The sequence below is a fragment of the Podarcis cretensis genome (genome assembly GCF_951804945.1).
Source record: "Podarcis cretensis genome assembly, chromosome: 12".
NCBI lineage: Eukaryota > Metazoa > Chordata > Lepidosauria > Squamata > Lacertidae > Podarcis > Podarcis cretensis.
The window spans coordinates 29,610,973-29,626,871 of record NC_137181.1 but is presented as its reverse complement, the minus strand read 5'-3'; the positions used below and the strand labels follow the sequence as shown (position 1 = coordinate 29,626,871).

General features: G+C 47.9%; 1 long non-coding RNA gene across 2 annotated transcripts in view; it reads left to right on the top strand.

Annotated features, from left to right (window-relative positions):
* LOC307199405 overlaps positions 1-15,899 on the top strand; it is a 60,134-nt gene that overhangs the window by 8,784 nt on the left and 35,451 nt on the right. Inside the window, exon 1 of one of the 2 annotated variants that reach the window (XR_013831975.1) lies at positions 920-1,129. The exons of the other annotated variant lie outside the window; for it this stretch is intronic. This is a non-coding gene — a long non-coding RNA (uncharacterized lncRNA). Of the gene's footprint in view, positions 1-919; positions 1,130-15,899 lie in introns of those variants that run through there. 2 annotated transcript variants of the gene reach the window in all.

Genomic DNA, 15,899 nt, shown 5'->3' with positions numbered 1-15,899 from the left:
CATTTATTTTCCGTACTGTATCGCTGCCTTGCACGCGTCGGTTAGGATTCACAACAACACTGTGCAGCCTTGGCATTCAGAGCCAAAGCGGTGCCCAGTAAAGAACTGTAAATTATGGTCTAGAATCCTGGATGGTAACTCAGAGTTCTTCTGGACAAAATTAGCAGGGTTCCTTCCTGAGGTATTTTCCTGGTGATGCAATGTGCCCAGGGGAAGGATTCATTTAAAACACACAAACACCCACTACGCGCGCGCGCGCGAACTCGTTTTTCGGAGCGCTGTCCTTGGATCAGTACAATAGTGTCTGCTTTTTCAGCATCCTGCTCCGAGGGCGAATCCTCAGAGATCTGTCAGTAATACACCCCCCCCATTGAAAACAGAAGCTCCTGTAATGCTTTCAAATATATGCAAATGAGACATGCGGTTAGTGGTTTGGCAAATCTTGATTGCAATATAAACTACCCGAGGAAAAGTGCCTTCACCCTAAATTTGCCTTTCGATTACAATTCCAGTTGATTTTATTTTATTGTCAACATTGTTAATGATAAAAATAGAGTCGCTTCGCAGTTATTTTTACTTTCCGAAAGGAGGCAATTAGACTTCTAATCAGGAATACACAAAAAGGAGAGAGAGAAAAATCTCCCATGATTAACTGCACTACTTTGTTCAAATTGCAGCTATAAAATTCAGAACAATTTGCCTGTAATGATTATGGACTGGGTTTATTTTGGGAGGTGGAATAAAAGTGGATATAGCATAAATTATCCTCTAATTATACACCAGTGTCGCCTCAATTATCCTCTTATCAAAATGGTTGTCTAACTGCCGCATTTAGTTTCAATTCTCTCCCATTTTTTTCTATAAAAAGAACCTCATACCTTGTTATTATTAATCCATTTATTATTTGCTAGGGGATTTATAACAGAACATCCAGGTGGTATCGCCACATCTCTCGCAAAGATGGACTGGGGAAAGACATTAAGTTGGAACCAACACGCCAGCGGATCTATCTCGTTCTCGTTCTGGGGGACAAGTCAGCCTGTGCATTCTTTTTTTAGGCAAAAAAAATCTGTCGTCCACTGAGCAGGGAAACATTAGGATCTTTGGAGATTTACGGAAGAGGAGTCAGGTAGGGGGGAAAAACCAGACCGCTTTCAAGGGTGGGGGAGAGAAGAAGCTGGAGAAAGTTGGAGAGGCTGATAAACCTGCCGGCTTTCCCTACATCGGCAACTTTTCTCCTGGAGGTGGGGGGGGGGGATTTATCCAGACCAAGGGGACGTGTGATATGACATTGCTATGAGATTTGTTTGTTGCAGATCTGGCAAGTATTTATTTTTTAAAAATAAGGCCTGGCATTGAGAAGGGTCAAGAAGAGGTTCTCTCTCTCTCTCTTTCTCCCTCTCCTTCCCCCCCCTCTCCCCTCCCCGCCCTCCTTCTCGCCAGGTCATGACAAACCTTAAGCAAATAGTTGGCTCTTAAGAATCCCACGGATCTTGCCATTTTGCGCGTTGCGCTTTGCGTTCAAAAGGTTTGGTTGCGCTTTGAGATGGGTAAGGCAGAGAGATCACCGCTCTGTTGTTGGGTAACTTGTTCACGGGACAGGGAGTGTGTGCGGTGTGTGTGGAGGGGGGGGGATGTGTGCCTCTTTCAGAGATGATGGGCTCTTTCCCCCCTCCTCCCTCTTTCTCGGCGTTTAACTCCTGGAGCCTCTGGAGTCGGTTCAGTAACTCTGAATGCCGCTCTAAGTGTCTTGCCTTGTTCGCGGAGTTCTTAACAAGAGTCATACCCCGACACTCGAATAGGGTAACCCGAGACGGGCATTTACAAATCTCCAATGCCCTTTTTTAAAAAAAATAAAAAATGTTCCTAGTCCTATGGAAGAACTGGGGTGGTGGTGGAGAGAAAGAGAGAGGGGGCTATGGAGTGGCGCGATTTTTAATATTTAAGAGAGCTGAGCGAAGGCCCATCTAGCGTTCTGCTGCCAGTTTCCTGAGAGACTTTCTTCCTAGGGTGTAACTAACGCGCAGGTAGATTTGGCAGGTTTATTGCTTTATACCCTCCAGCTTCTTGTTAACAACCGTCGGGGAAGCGGTTTTCTGCAGGTGCCAAGAACAGTCGCGTTTCTCTTTTGCTTTTCGGAAAACACTGGGGAGTGGAGAGAGGACTAGGTTAGGGAGAGTTTCTGTTGTCGGTGTTATTTATTTTTCTTTCTCTCTCTCTCTCTCTGAAAAGCTCTGCCCGGTGCGTTTCTAGGATTGCAATTCCTATGCACGCTTACCTGAGGGTAAGTCCGCATTTGAACTCACTGGCAATGAATTCGGAGTGAACTCGCACAGGATCCGTCTGTGCCTATATATGTGTTTGTGCCCTGCCACACGAACCTCTGTTAAAGCAGATGATATGAGAGTGAAATCGTCAAGCGGTTTTATTTTCAAGGAAATAAAATCAGGAGAGAAACGCGCGCGCGTGGAGCGGGGCGGGGGAAGAGGCTGCGAGATCCATAAGCAGCTCACCAGGCAAATATGTTGGTGGGTAAACTGCCCCCCCCTTTCTTTGAGAGTTTGTGATATCCAAGGGAACGAATCCCTGTATAGAAATGTGTATAGAATTATCGTTTGTATCCATCTATTCATTCGCCTCTTTTGAATGGGGACCTTTCTGTATTTGTTCTAAAATGCTCGGCAAGATGTATATCCTTTATCTGTTCTGTTCCATCACTGACGTAACAGACACATACACGCGCTATGCACACACATACACATAGTAAGGTGATCTCTTTTATTGGTCCAACTCTGTTGATATAGAAATACGCCAACTTCTAAGCTACACACCAGGCGGAAGAACTCGGTGCAGCTCGAAAGCTTGCATACCCACCCACCTGCGGTGGAATTGCCCCAAATACAAGATATCATTCTACTGTACCTATGTTGCTATCCCTGTTCTGAGCTTCTTTGGCACCCAGACTACAGCATCAAGGTGTCGAGGCACACCTAGCATGGTTGTGAGCACGAATCTCTTACCTCAAAGCAGACCGGTTGCTATTATTTTGGCTCTGTTGATGTTTCGGTTCTCTTGTTAACATTACGCAGCTCTACCTATAGACAAACACAACTCTTGGCAAAATCTGCCTGGCGATTTTTAATACATCCGCACAGGTGGCGCCGACCTCTCTTTAATGTGTCTAGGATGGATGGATAAATGATAGAGCGACAAACTCCCCGAACGATTTTTCTCACCGGGGTTTTCCTCTCGCCACCCCTAACTGGTTGAACTCCCCGGGTCTCATCCTGGCAATTGCTCCATTATCCAAATCCATCAGGCTGGCGGTAACTTTCCGAGGCTCTCATTGGCTGGTCTGAATGGCTCTTGACTTCGAGGAGCCTCGCTGCTGCTCGTAAATATTTATTGTTTTCAGGATCCTGTTGGGAAAGAGGCTCTCACACCTTTAGGGAGCGGCGCTTGGGGGGACGCAGCTAAAATGTGCCTCCTGCCCGTTTCGAACTTCAATTCCCCTAGCCTGTGTGGGAGATCTCTTGCTGCTGATCTCCCCAGCCACCCTCGGATCGATCCCTTAGTCCCCGCTTCCCACAGGGTGCCAGTTCTCCAGCGGAGAAGCAAGGGCGAGGCCTATCCCGGAGGGATACCTGGTTCAACCTCTCGTTACCTTCCAGGGAGGGTGCGGAGGAAGCCCCTGGGGAATCTGAAGGCGAGGTCGTTCTCGGGGAGAAGTGGCGGTAGGTGGAGCTGTCCTCGCTGGTCCCGAAGTTGAGGAACCCCGGGCCTAGCCGTGGAGGGGGGGGGTGAAGTAGTGACAGCGAGGGGTGGGTGGGTGGTTTCCCCCCTCCCCTCCTTCTTCACCCACATGGAAAACCGCGATTTTTCCACAAAAGACGCACACTGTGCATTTATGGCCTATACAGAAAGCAACGTTTCCCTGTTGCTTCTTATCTCCTCCTCCCCCCACCCCGTTCCTTAATTTCCGTCTTTCCGTTCTAGCCAGATCCGAAGGGAAACGTTTCGGTTTAGCAGGCCCAATGTAAAGGGCCCAGAAGGATAACCCGAAGCCGAGAGATTCTCTGTCTTCCCCACCTGAAATCAAGGATTTAGTATGAGATACTCAAGCTTCCTTGGAAGTAAGCTCTTCCTGAATAAATAAGGGTTTCTTTCCCAATCGAGGCTATAAAGTACGGTTACTAGGGGAGAGCCCCCACCGCGGCGGGGACTTATTTCAGATCCTGTACTTGTTCAGGATATGGCCCCACAAGCACTGCACTTTCACTGGGTGAGATTGGCCTGTGGTTCTGTTACATTCAGACCCGCTGGATGGCATTCAACTAAGTTTTTACTTCAGAGTAGACCTACAGAATTTCCTGGACACAGCTTAGGCATGTTCACTCACCTCGCTGGGTCTACGCTGAGTAAAACTTAGTTGCGAACCACTCGCTAGTTCAGCGAAGTTGTAGAGATAAAGCCATTAAGCGAAATTGCACACAGAATAAGCACAGAGATACTATTCTAAACCATTTCCTTTCCTTCTCAGCTCATCCCATCACTACGAAAAGCTCATGGCCTTGGCTTCCTCAGCGGCTTTCCTCAGGCCTCATTGCAAGGAAAAGCCTGACTTGGGGAGGGTGTTTGGTTGCTAAGACGAGCTCAGTTACAAGGTTCATTCTAAGGAAATTAGACCTGTATAAGTAGCCTTTGAATCCGCAGGAATAACTTGGTGTTCGTTTACACGGGTCTCGAAATAAATCGCACCGTGTGAGAAAGCCGGCAACTTTCTCTCCCGTGGATTTTTTTTTTTTTTTGGAGGGGTAGTGGCTGTAAGGAACTGAACATAAACTGTCAAAAGCAAGGCCCTCAAACCTGTAAAATATAAGATCTACACACACACACACACACACACACAAAATCCCCCTCCCTTGCACATTTGCTTGGAAGGTCTTTCTGGCTTTAAGGACGCAAGAATATTCTTTAAGTTGGAGAGAGGCTATTAGTCCATTGAGCTCCTTATAGTCAAAGCTGGCAGGCTCTACGGGAAACCATCTATTAAAATGGTGTGGCAAAGTTACTTCTACAGGCCTTTCTTGTTTTGTGGAAATTGATTCAACATCTCGGTGGCTCCCCCCCCCCCCCCAAAAAAAAAAATTGCTTCGCGGTCCTTCAAATGAGATTCCTCTAGAATTAAGATAATGAAGCGGGAGAGGCCATTTCGTAGGAGTAGTCTCCAAACCAGTAGAACCCCGCTTAAAACACATGCACACAAAGACAGCCGTGGTTTCTTCCTCTCGTCTCTCTGTAACTAACAGAGTTGTCCCCCTTTCCCTTGTAGAAAATCCGGAATCAAGGCCGAACGGTGTTTGCTTTGGGTTACGAACCTCCTACTGCAGCCAAATCCTCTGGCTCCCTTATATTTAAGCAGCCCGGTGCTGGATGCAGCAAAGGGCTTCTTAGGGCCGCAATCCAAAGCACGCTTTCTCTCCTCGGGCGTAAGTAACTCTCTTAGGACTTATTTTGGATGAAAAGTGGTTAGGATCGCGCTGCGCGGCTCTCCTGGTGGGTCCCGATGGAACTTGCGCAGCGGGTCCAGTACTTCGCGAAAGCATTTATCTTGGGAGCAACAGTCGGTTTCAAAGAGTGGGACTGCACACACACACACAACCCAGTGAAAAATGGGAAAGGTCTACATGATGTGCGTCAGATCGAGGGTGTAAAACTGTTGTGATCCACGCACACTGCGCTCTTTGAAACCAGTGATGGGCCTCCCTTCCACGCAAACGTTTGCCATGAATTTTTCACCTAGGGTGTATTAAAGCACACACAGAGAGTCACTCTCGCGCACATATCCCGCTCGCTCCTGATACTGCGAGGAGCTACTGAGAAAAGGCTTCTTCCCCAACTCCTAAGAGTGAATTTGTTGGAAGAGAAACATATATTTCCGCCCTTCCCCTCGTTCCCCGCCAGATGCGCTCAGGATATTGACAGATGCAATCAGTGGGTCTTTTAAGTTATTTATTTCTCCTGCGCATAGCATATTTCATACCGGGAGCTTAAGACCCGGTGGATCCTGAATGAGAGAAAGAGAGAGGGTTGGAAGTATTTGATGACGAAGAAATCGACCTCGATGGCCGCGAAATTTGGAAGTAAATAAATGTCCCGATCTGCAACCCAGGGAAATGAGAGTGTCTTTGAACAGAATCTGCCTGGCAGCCGCCGACCACAAAGCTCTATTTAATGGGTCCCACTGATGCCAATGGAAGGACCTTTCCAAACCAGCCTAGCTCCTGATGCAACTCGGACACGAACGCATTTTCCTAACCCCGGAGAGACCGCTTTGTACTTAGGAAAAGTAGGCGCAGCACCGAAACCACTTGCGCACATACTGTCGCGTGTGAACACTCGGTAGTAGGGACGGTCTGTGTTCCCTTTTCTCCGCCTCCTCCCCTTCCCGAGTTTTTGTTAATAGATACATTCCGAGAACAACAGGAAACGGGGGTCCTATTTTTAGAGTGATTTATGCGGAGTCGGTAGAAAGTCAATCAGACACACTTCCAAAACGCCTGGTAGCATCGACTGGGTCGTTCATATAATTCATTCCACTGTCAAACGCGACATCTTACACAGTATATTTTATTCCTTTGCTTAAAGGGTTTATAGACCAGAGTTTGGGGGGAGGGGGACGCTTGAGCTTATCTCATATAAGGTTTTTTTGGGCATGGGTGGTGGAGGATGAGAAACCCACCAAAACGTGCGTCCTGAAATAAATGGGAGCAGCTCCTTTTGCATGCAACTTGATCGCATTATTTTATGTTGAATTGTTGTTAGCCGCTCTGGGGACCGATTGTGGAAAGACGGGGTGTAAAGTGAAATAAGCAAATAAATAAATCCCTGCAGCGCGGATGGCGCTCTGCATTCTTTGAGGGCATCTATACATACATTCTTTAAAAGGTAACAGGGTACTGCAAAAACAATGAAGTCTTGCGAGGCTTCAAATATCCCAAATTGTATTATGATAAAAGCTTCATGGGCTAGAATAATGGTGATGTGGACATATGGTTCACGGAAGCTTACACTGTAGGTACTACCAAGAGATACATGGGATAGGGTTTTTTCAGTCATGGCTTCACATCTGGCAGATTCACTCCCGCAAAAAAATATGTGTGGCCCCCACATTGTTGTTGACTTCTATGCATTAATTGCTACTGCCTATTTTCTGAGGGCCTGTGATATGGTTTTTACTGCGACAGCGTTCTGCTTTGTTAACACAATTTTGTACACCGCCTTGCAAGGCAATGCGCCCTGAGAGGCGGGTTAGAAAGAACGTTTTCAATATAGAAATCATTTGTTCCTCCTTAACGGTTCCACCAGATTCCTGGTGATGGTGGTGGCTTTTCAGAAACCCATGAGTGCAATGTAGTTATGTATTTAACTTTTTAGTTTTGGGTGTGTGTGTGTCAATTTAAAACCAAGCAAAATATGTTTGAAAACATTTCAAGGTTGTGTGTGTGTGTATATATATATGCACCGGGAAAGTAGGGGTTGCAGGGCTGCTACCAAAGTCTTGTTCACGAATTTTTAGAACAGCTGGCACTGTCTACAGTGGATCTATCCAGCCCCTCGTGACAGCCCCCACCCCCCAAAAAAATCTCGACATGAACAAGCAAACAGTTTACTTGAGTATTTGAGCGCTTTGTAAACTGAGCCCGGTCATATTTGATGGGAATTAAACATGGCTTATGTTGAACGGGACTCTCAATAAACACGGATAATACTGGGCTGTGAGACAGCAGTCCTTTGCACTCTTACTCATATGTAAGTCCCCTGAGGTTACTTCCAGGTAACAGGCTGGGAGCCCCAGTGTCTGGAAGAAAGAGAGAAAAGAGGCTTAAACTGCTGTCCTCTATGAACTCACTGGAATTTACTTCTGATTAAGACATGTGCAGGATTGTTAATATATATATATATATATTTGTATTTAGGGATATAGAATATACACAGCACACACACACACACACACACACACCATGTTAAAATGGGCTCAAAAAGAGGAAAGGTTTCTTTTCCTTTAAAATAATGAGAGAGGGGGAGTAAGGAACTCTATGCTTTCTGATCTTATTCTGATTTAATCCGTTATATGCGTGAGAAAGAGCGAGGGAGAGCGCGCGCGAATACATGAAACTGATCCCTTTAAGCTGACTCCTAAAGTTTGGCTTGTGTGTACACAGATAACTGATATCTGTTTTCTCCCTTCCTTCGTTTGATTTACAGCTCGCCCTATGCCACAGGCTCAGAGCAGATAAGATTGTGACACAATGTCTTGTTCTCAAGGAAAAATCCCCTAAAGAGTCAGACCTCAAACGCAGGAAAATAACGAAATGGGTATCACCTAAAATCTCTTCAGAATCCATTGAATCTGGAAGAGTCCCAGTCTGAGTTGGAGACAGGTTTGGGGGGAACGGATAATATAAGTCAATTCACACACAAAGACGCGATTCCTGGGACATAGCCCACTCTGTAGGTAGGTTGATAGAGAGATAAGGATGGATGGATGGATGGATGGATACTTCTGGCGATATTAAGGTATGCATGGTGTATTTGCTTCGCCATCCTAAGGACGTTCACTCAGAAGTAATTCCTTGTAGTACAGTACACAGTGGAGTTTACTTCATAGTAAGAGTGCTTTACCAGGATGCACACTTCTCAGTGCTTGGGATTATATAGCAAAACTTGCGCCATCTCATAAGTCCCATCGATCCCAACGGGACTTCCATCTCAGCAGACCTCTATAGGATCGCAGTGCACGTGTACAGCTCACTTGTTAGGCGCAAGATCCCTGAAAATGTGTGTTTTTCTTAACCCGTGCCCAGCTTCTGAGATGCCTCAGAGACATCTCTCTGTCCTGCGGAGAAAAAGCGCTGGAATCGCAAGTCCTTCTGGCGCGATGGTCTAGAAAGGCAGCGCTCCCTCTACCAACCTTTAATATCCACCCGAGCAAGCCACTTTCTTGACATCAGTAGGAGAGAGCTAATTAGGAGTGAATGAGAAGTGCGAGCTGAATGAAAAGGCACCTGCCTAAATCCTTCGTCGTCGTCGTCATCATCATCATCATCATCATCATCATTATTATTATTATTATTTTGCCCACCTCCTAAAATTTGACACTATTCTCAAATATAAGCATTTGCTTAAAAGTTTTTCTTCTTCCTTCCTTCCTTCCTTCCTTCCTTCCTTCCTTCCTTCCTTCCTTCCTTCCTTCCCTCTCAGGCTAACCTCCCGCCCCCCAAACCCCCCTCTCCATCTGCTGATCACATTTCCAGCGCTTCCCCCAACCCTGTTTACCCCCAAACACATTTGCTCTTCGTCTTCTGCCGGGATGTCATATTGTCATCTCCTTAATAGCGAGCGAGTGGGAAGCAAAGGATCCCACAAAAAGAGGTCACCTCCTCTAGATGAAAGCGAGCCATTTTAAGGAGAAGCCAGGGAGTTAAACGCTGCCAGTCCGAGAATGGATGGAGGGGAGAAGACGCTCTCCACCGCGCGCACCTCCCCCCCCCCGCACCCCCGCGGCACACACACTTTCTTTTCTCCTCCTCCTCCTCCTCCTCCTCCTTCCTCGCTTTCTGGATTGTAAACCCACGAGCATTATAACAGACTGGCAGGCGTCAAGGGCTTTCCATACCGCTAGTGTGAAGGAAGTGGCGGAGAGCGTGCGGGGGGGGGGGGGGGAGCAAGCGGAGAAGGGAGGGGGGAGGGAAGCCTACACAGATGGATCACACACGCAGCGTTTGCTGCACAGCACCCTGGGTCAAAATAATGGAAGGCAGACGGGAACGATCCACAGAGACCCAGCCACTGTCTCTTGTACAGATTTGTCCTGTAATTTAAACCGGATCCTTCTTCCAGATGGGTTCAATGTGTGCTGCTGGGGAGGCGATCGAGCGCTTTCAAAGCCCTGCGGGAGAGGGGGGCGGGGTTAGGAACAATGACTTTCCCTGGCGTGGGGGTGTAAAAGCCGGTGGGTGAGGAACTAAACTGGGCGTGTGGGATGATCAGGGTGCAGAGTCTCGGGAGTTTAGCAGTAGGTGGTGGATTGTTTTGATGCGCATGTTCTGGTGGAATCCGAGGCAGCAGCTTCCCCGTGTGAACGCGTCCTGTCCTCACAACATCTGCCAAGCACGGTGCTACTGCCCTTCATCTGGATCCTGAAGGCACCTAAGGCCGCCCCCAATCCTCAGCATACTCACTAAGAAATCAATTGGCCTTATTCCCCCCGTTGCAGTGCTGCTTAGGATAACAGCCTGCTAAGATCCTCGCTTTCCTTGCTTCTATTTAAGCCACCACCACCTTGTCTTAATTCGAGATACTGTTTCAGAACGGTTTCTTCTGGCTTCAGAGGCAAACGCCTTAAAAGCTGAGCGATTCCTTAACTGGGGACTGTTTGGTACCTTCCAATCTTTACTCCAAACCTCAATAGTCTCTGGCCGGGATCCACACTCCTCCTTCTCCTCCTCCTACTTATGAGGGCTGACTTTCTAGGAGTGTGCTCAGGATGTGGTTCAAATCCAATGCAGTCACGCAGCACCCCTTCTCCCTCCACGGATCAGTTTTTCGGCTGCTGCTCTCCTCCACATCAGTTTAATTCCAAACATTTTAGCTTCTCTAAGTTACGGATCGCTCCAAGGGCGATGGCTGCTGCTGCTGCTCTTCTGTTGATAATATTAAATACTGCTACTAAACATTAAATACTGCTACTAATAAATCACTACCACCAACTGTATTTATATTTTAATCCTGCCTTTAACCGCTGGGATTGTGTGCCTGGCATTCCTCCATTATGCCCTCACAACAACCCTGTGAGGTGGGCTGGAACCCAGAGGGAGCGTCTGGACCAAAGTCTCCCTCTGAGCCCACGTTGGAACTCAGGACTCCGTGGAAATTAAAATCAGGACCGCAGCAGCAATTCAGAGGCCAATTCACCAACAAGACGTTTTCCACGATGATTTATTGGCCCCATTATTCTGGCTGCGTCGTACTATTCTCCCTTCTTGATGTGCTTTTACAAATCTTGTCTTATTCCTCTTATTTTATATGGGAGAAGGTCGGCCCGTTTCCAAGTTCGGAATGTGCCAGGGGGATCAGGCGCTTGGGTGGATTCCTGTCTGCCCACAAGTTTGCTTTGGCTTTGCTGAAATGAGAAAGGGAAAGAGGAGAGGAGGAAGTGGAGTGGGGGCGGCGGGGTCGATTCAACCTACAACCCCAACGGAACCTGTGGGGTTTACTTCTGAGGGGGGGAAAGACCTCGGATCGAGCGCCCCGGCCCTAGCCAGAGAATTGCGTCCGCGCGCAAAAGCGCAACAACCAGCACCCATGGACTTTTCTTCCGTATTTCGTTTTCTAATCCCTTCTAAAGCGGGGCGGCGAGCGAAGGCTGCAATTTCTCAGAGCTGGCTCCTTAAGCAGAGACGCGGCGCTCTCCTGCCTGTATCTCCGATCGAGTTGCAGCCCCGTCCATCAATATTTCAGACGGTCCAGCAGCGAACTCCTTCTCGCTGCAAGGAACCGACCCACCGGCCGGATCTTCTCTCTCTCTCGTCACATCTCCAAGAGCATTTCCGAGAGCCAGAGAGAGCGAGGATCGCCTCGGCAAATGAAGGCAGACACTTTAATTGCATCAAATTATCGCGATGGCCTCCTTCCCTCTTTCTCCTCCACCTTCAGCTTTTTCGCTTTCTCTTGTAGCTTATTTTTAGCGAGCTTCAAAAAGCCTCCGCGTCGCTTCCCCTTGTTGCGCTAAAGGCAATTATTTACTCTTACCTTCAAAGAATACATTTACCAAGCGTGGCATGGGCTGGTAGTAAACACACGAGACAGAGACAGAGGCAGAAGTTTTCATGTTTCTGTTGGAGTTGATTTAATTAACGAAGTTGCCCTGGCTTCTCCCCCCACTTTCGCCCCTGCATTTCTTTACCCAGGAAATTCTAATTATCTAACTATACTGGACAAAACTCGCTAGCTTTCCCCTCCCCGGCGGCTTCCGTCCCTATAAACTGAGCGGCTTCTTCATCAAGTTCTCGGTAGACAACGAAACATAAGTGAAAATTAATTACGTATAAGCGATCCACTGAGAGATCCATTATCTATTAACTCTGGGGAGAGACGTAAGACACAGACAGATACACACACAGAGAGGGAGGGAGGCGGGAGGGAGGCCTACCACTATGTTGAAAGTAGCATCTTTCTGTCACGCACATTTAATTAAAAAATTGCAAATTAATAGAGCCGCTCCATAATTCAATGAAGGACCATTCCGCCTCCAATGACTTCAACAGGACTCAACCTATCGCGTTGGCTTTAGTTACACTGATGGGTTTAATTCCTCTTCTAGGGAACTATTTCATTTTGATGGCAGAATAATTTATTCCTGGTCTGATTGTCCGTCCGTCCGTCCATCTATTCATTCTTCCTTCTTTTATGGCAAATGCATAGGAAACTGAGGCCCAAGCGCCGTAACGCCTCCAAGGTCACATAGACAGTAGTGTCTGACACGTGCAATGAGCGAGGGGTTATCCTTTTACGTATTGTTAATGAACAGCTCCAACCCCACCCCTAGACCCCATGAAGCCAGTCGCAGAATTGGGGTGACACATAGAGCAGTCGATGGTGATGAAATCGTCCCCCTCTTTCCCCCCACAAATGCAAAGAAGAAAGGAGTAGCTTTCCATGTGTACCACGCGGGGATACATTTTGCGCTACGTCCTCTTCTGTAACTGTGCTAAGCCGGAAGGCATGTAATTAAAGCCACACGTTACGGACGGCGACAGTCAAGGTCTGCCCCTGCGCCCCGTTTCCCTCCGCAGATCTGCCTGCCGGCCCTTTTGCAGCCACTCTGATAGCGACTTGTTTCGAACTTCCGGTCACTTCCAGGAGGAATTCTGAGCTTGGGTCTGGTCAGCGCGGGGTGGGAGGCCGCCCTAGAAGTCTGTGTAAGTCAGCTCCAGTTCCTGGGAGGTAAGGAAGGGTGTAATGAACTTAAGAAAGTGCCTGGTCAATGTTGTTCAGTAATAATAATAATAATAATAATAATAATAATAATAATAATAATAATAGACATGGATCTGCCGGATAAATGTAGACGACAACTACAGGGCCAGGTAGGGGTTGGTGTAAATATATAGAGCTGCGTAGACTTGCGACTTACACAGCACTCTTCTTTCCAAATCACAGAAGAGATGGCGGACCCGTTTAAAGATCTCATATTCTATCCCCGCGTCAGTCCCATGTCTACTCAGAAGTAAGTCCTACTGAAGTCAGTGGGGCTTACTCGCAGGCAAGAGGGGTTGGGGTTGCAGTCTTAATTATTTTATTCATTAGTCGAGGCTCCCTGTCTCTTTCTCAAGACCCAAACGCATCGACATCTGACTGGACGCAAGCATTTAGAAACGGCTGATCTGTCGAGATTATAATCTCAGCTAGCCTTGTAAATCCGACTCATGAGCTCCTTAGGTGGGGAGGTCTGTTTTATGTGACATTCCTATGTCAGTGCGGTTCTCCCCCCAAAAAAGAAAGAAAGAAAGACTATAATTGAGGATTGACGAACCTGCCAAGGGATTGGTTTGGGGCGGAAGTTTGTGCTTTAAAGGGCAACAGAGGAAATCTAGCGCAAGGCTGTGATCTGTCTCATTTCGAAGCGAATTTACAGCACTGTTTCCTTGCGATTCTCTGGAAAGGGAGCCGCTCAATTCTACCGCGAATTTGTGCAGAGTGATCCTACGTAATATTCCCCGTTGGAACTTGCCAACAGACATAGGAGCCAACTCCATAAAATATTTGTGGGAGCCGAACCACCCCAAACTTGTTTGGCATCGCTATTTACAAGGTGTGCATGCACCGCGTCGTGTGATTGATTATGCGGGGTGGGGCTTAACTCCCCCCCTCAATATTTTATTCAAGTTGGAACCCTTGCCACCAGATAGAAATGCATAGCCGAGCATGGCCTTAGCACGCAAGCCCACGTGGCCGTGACGACGCCCCGATGTGCAGTCCAAGAGGAAGGGGCAGAGCACGTGCTCTGAGTGCCAAAAGGGTCCCCGGGTTCAATCACCAGGCTCCTGCCTGAAACTCTTAATTAAGAGCCATTTTCCAGCCAGGACCCACAATTCAGAACTAGGCAGACCAATGACCTGCCTTTTCTAATCTAAATAATCTAATCTGATCTAATCTTGTGTCCCGATCCTATAAGTCATGAAAGTGGAGATAGTCATGTTGTTGTTGAACTACGATTCCCAGCAGTCCTGGCCGCTGGTCGGGGCTGATGAGAGCTTTAATCCAACAGCATATGGAGGGCACAACGTTGCAAGGGTGCCAACCTGAATAAAATATAAGGGGGGGTTTAAGCCCCGCTCCTCAAAATCTATCACAAGACACGGCACACACCATTTGAATGACAATGCCCATCAACTTAGGGGGGCTGGACCCCTCAAATATTTTATTTGGGGGACCGAAGGGACCTGGAGCCCTAGGAGTTGGCTCCTATACCACGTTGGCTACCCCGGAATTAAGTCCACCCCACTGGCTCCTATGGGGTTTAGTCCTAGGACAGTACTCAGGAGAATTCAACAACCACAGCCCCAAGTTCTGTATCTTCATCTCTTCCTCCTTCTGTAGGGTTCACCCCACCCCCGTCGAGTTGTGTAGAAAGCATCTTCCAAGCCTTTCCGTGGGCTAGATAGAGCGACGGTGATCGCGGGTTTAAGCCGCCTTTCGCCTGATTTCCGCAAACCGCCCTAACCCAGCGGCGCTGCTCGAGCGAGGTTGCACGAAAATTGACAAATCTCCTTCTCCACACCCTGTTCTTTTAAAAAGCGTGAAAAGCAGGCAGTCGTCACCACCAGCGGGTTTCTGTTGCGCAGACGCCGGCCGGGTCCCGTCCTTACAGCCGCAGCTCCAAATTACAGCAGTCAAAATCCAATCAAGAAGGATCTGGTTAGTCTCCACCAAGGGGTAATTAGTAGTATTAATTTGCCGGTGTCGACAGCTTCAGGGGAGAGAGAGAGAGAGAGAGAGAGAGAGAGAGAGAGAGAAGCCACGCTGGAAAAGGCCTATCAGTCTTCCAAGCGCAGAGGTTGGATGGGGAGGAGAGAAGACCAGCGAGCGAGCGAACTTGGCGAGGGATTTCCAACCAGGCAAATAAGTCAATAACAACAGAGAATAGCAAAATTGCTCTCCCAAGCTGTGCCTTTGGGGAAGGACTTGTAGCTCAGCATGTAAAGACCCCAGGTTCATTTTGGTCTCAGGCTCTGGAGAGACGCTACCCGTCAGTGCAGAAAACATGGAGTTGGATGGATCATGGTTCTGATCCCCTTTCCCTCAAGCAGTGATCTAGGGCTGGCACGACAGCATCCCTGGCAGGTGCTTAAATGTCCCCAGCAAAGGAGAGTCTCCTCCACAGCCTCTTCTACGGTCGAACAGCTCTAACCTAACCTTAGGGAAGTTTCTCCTAATGTTTAGGCAAAATCTGCCTCCCTGCACTTCCTCACCCACTGATTCCGTCCCTGCCCTCCGAAGCAGCAAGGAGCAAACCAGCTCCATCTTTTGCACGAGGACCCTTCAGATACTAGAAGACAAGCCTTATAAAGTGGCTAGCAAGGTGTCTGATCCAAAGGATAGAACCCATTCCTTAGAACAACTTGTGATAACCATTGAAAATAGGAAGGGGAATCAGGGGATATGTGTGGAGGCACTTAGCAATGCCTGTTGTTCAAGAGGGACTGCTGTGTGGAAAGTTAAGAGTTCCTCAAGTCCAGCCAGCGAAGAGAAAAATGGCAGGGCTGGAAGAAGGAGGAGGAAGAGGAGGAGGAGGAGGAGGAGGGCAAGGTGAGAACACAGGTGCATAGGAAGTT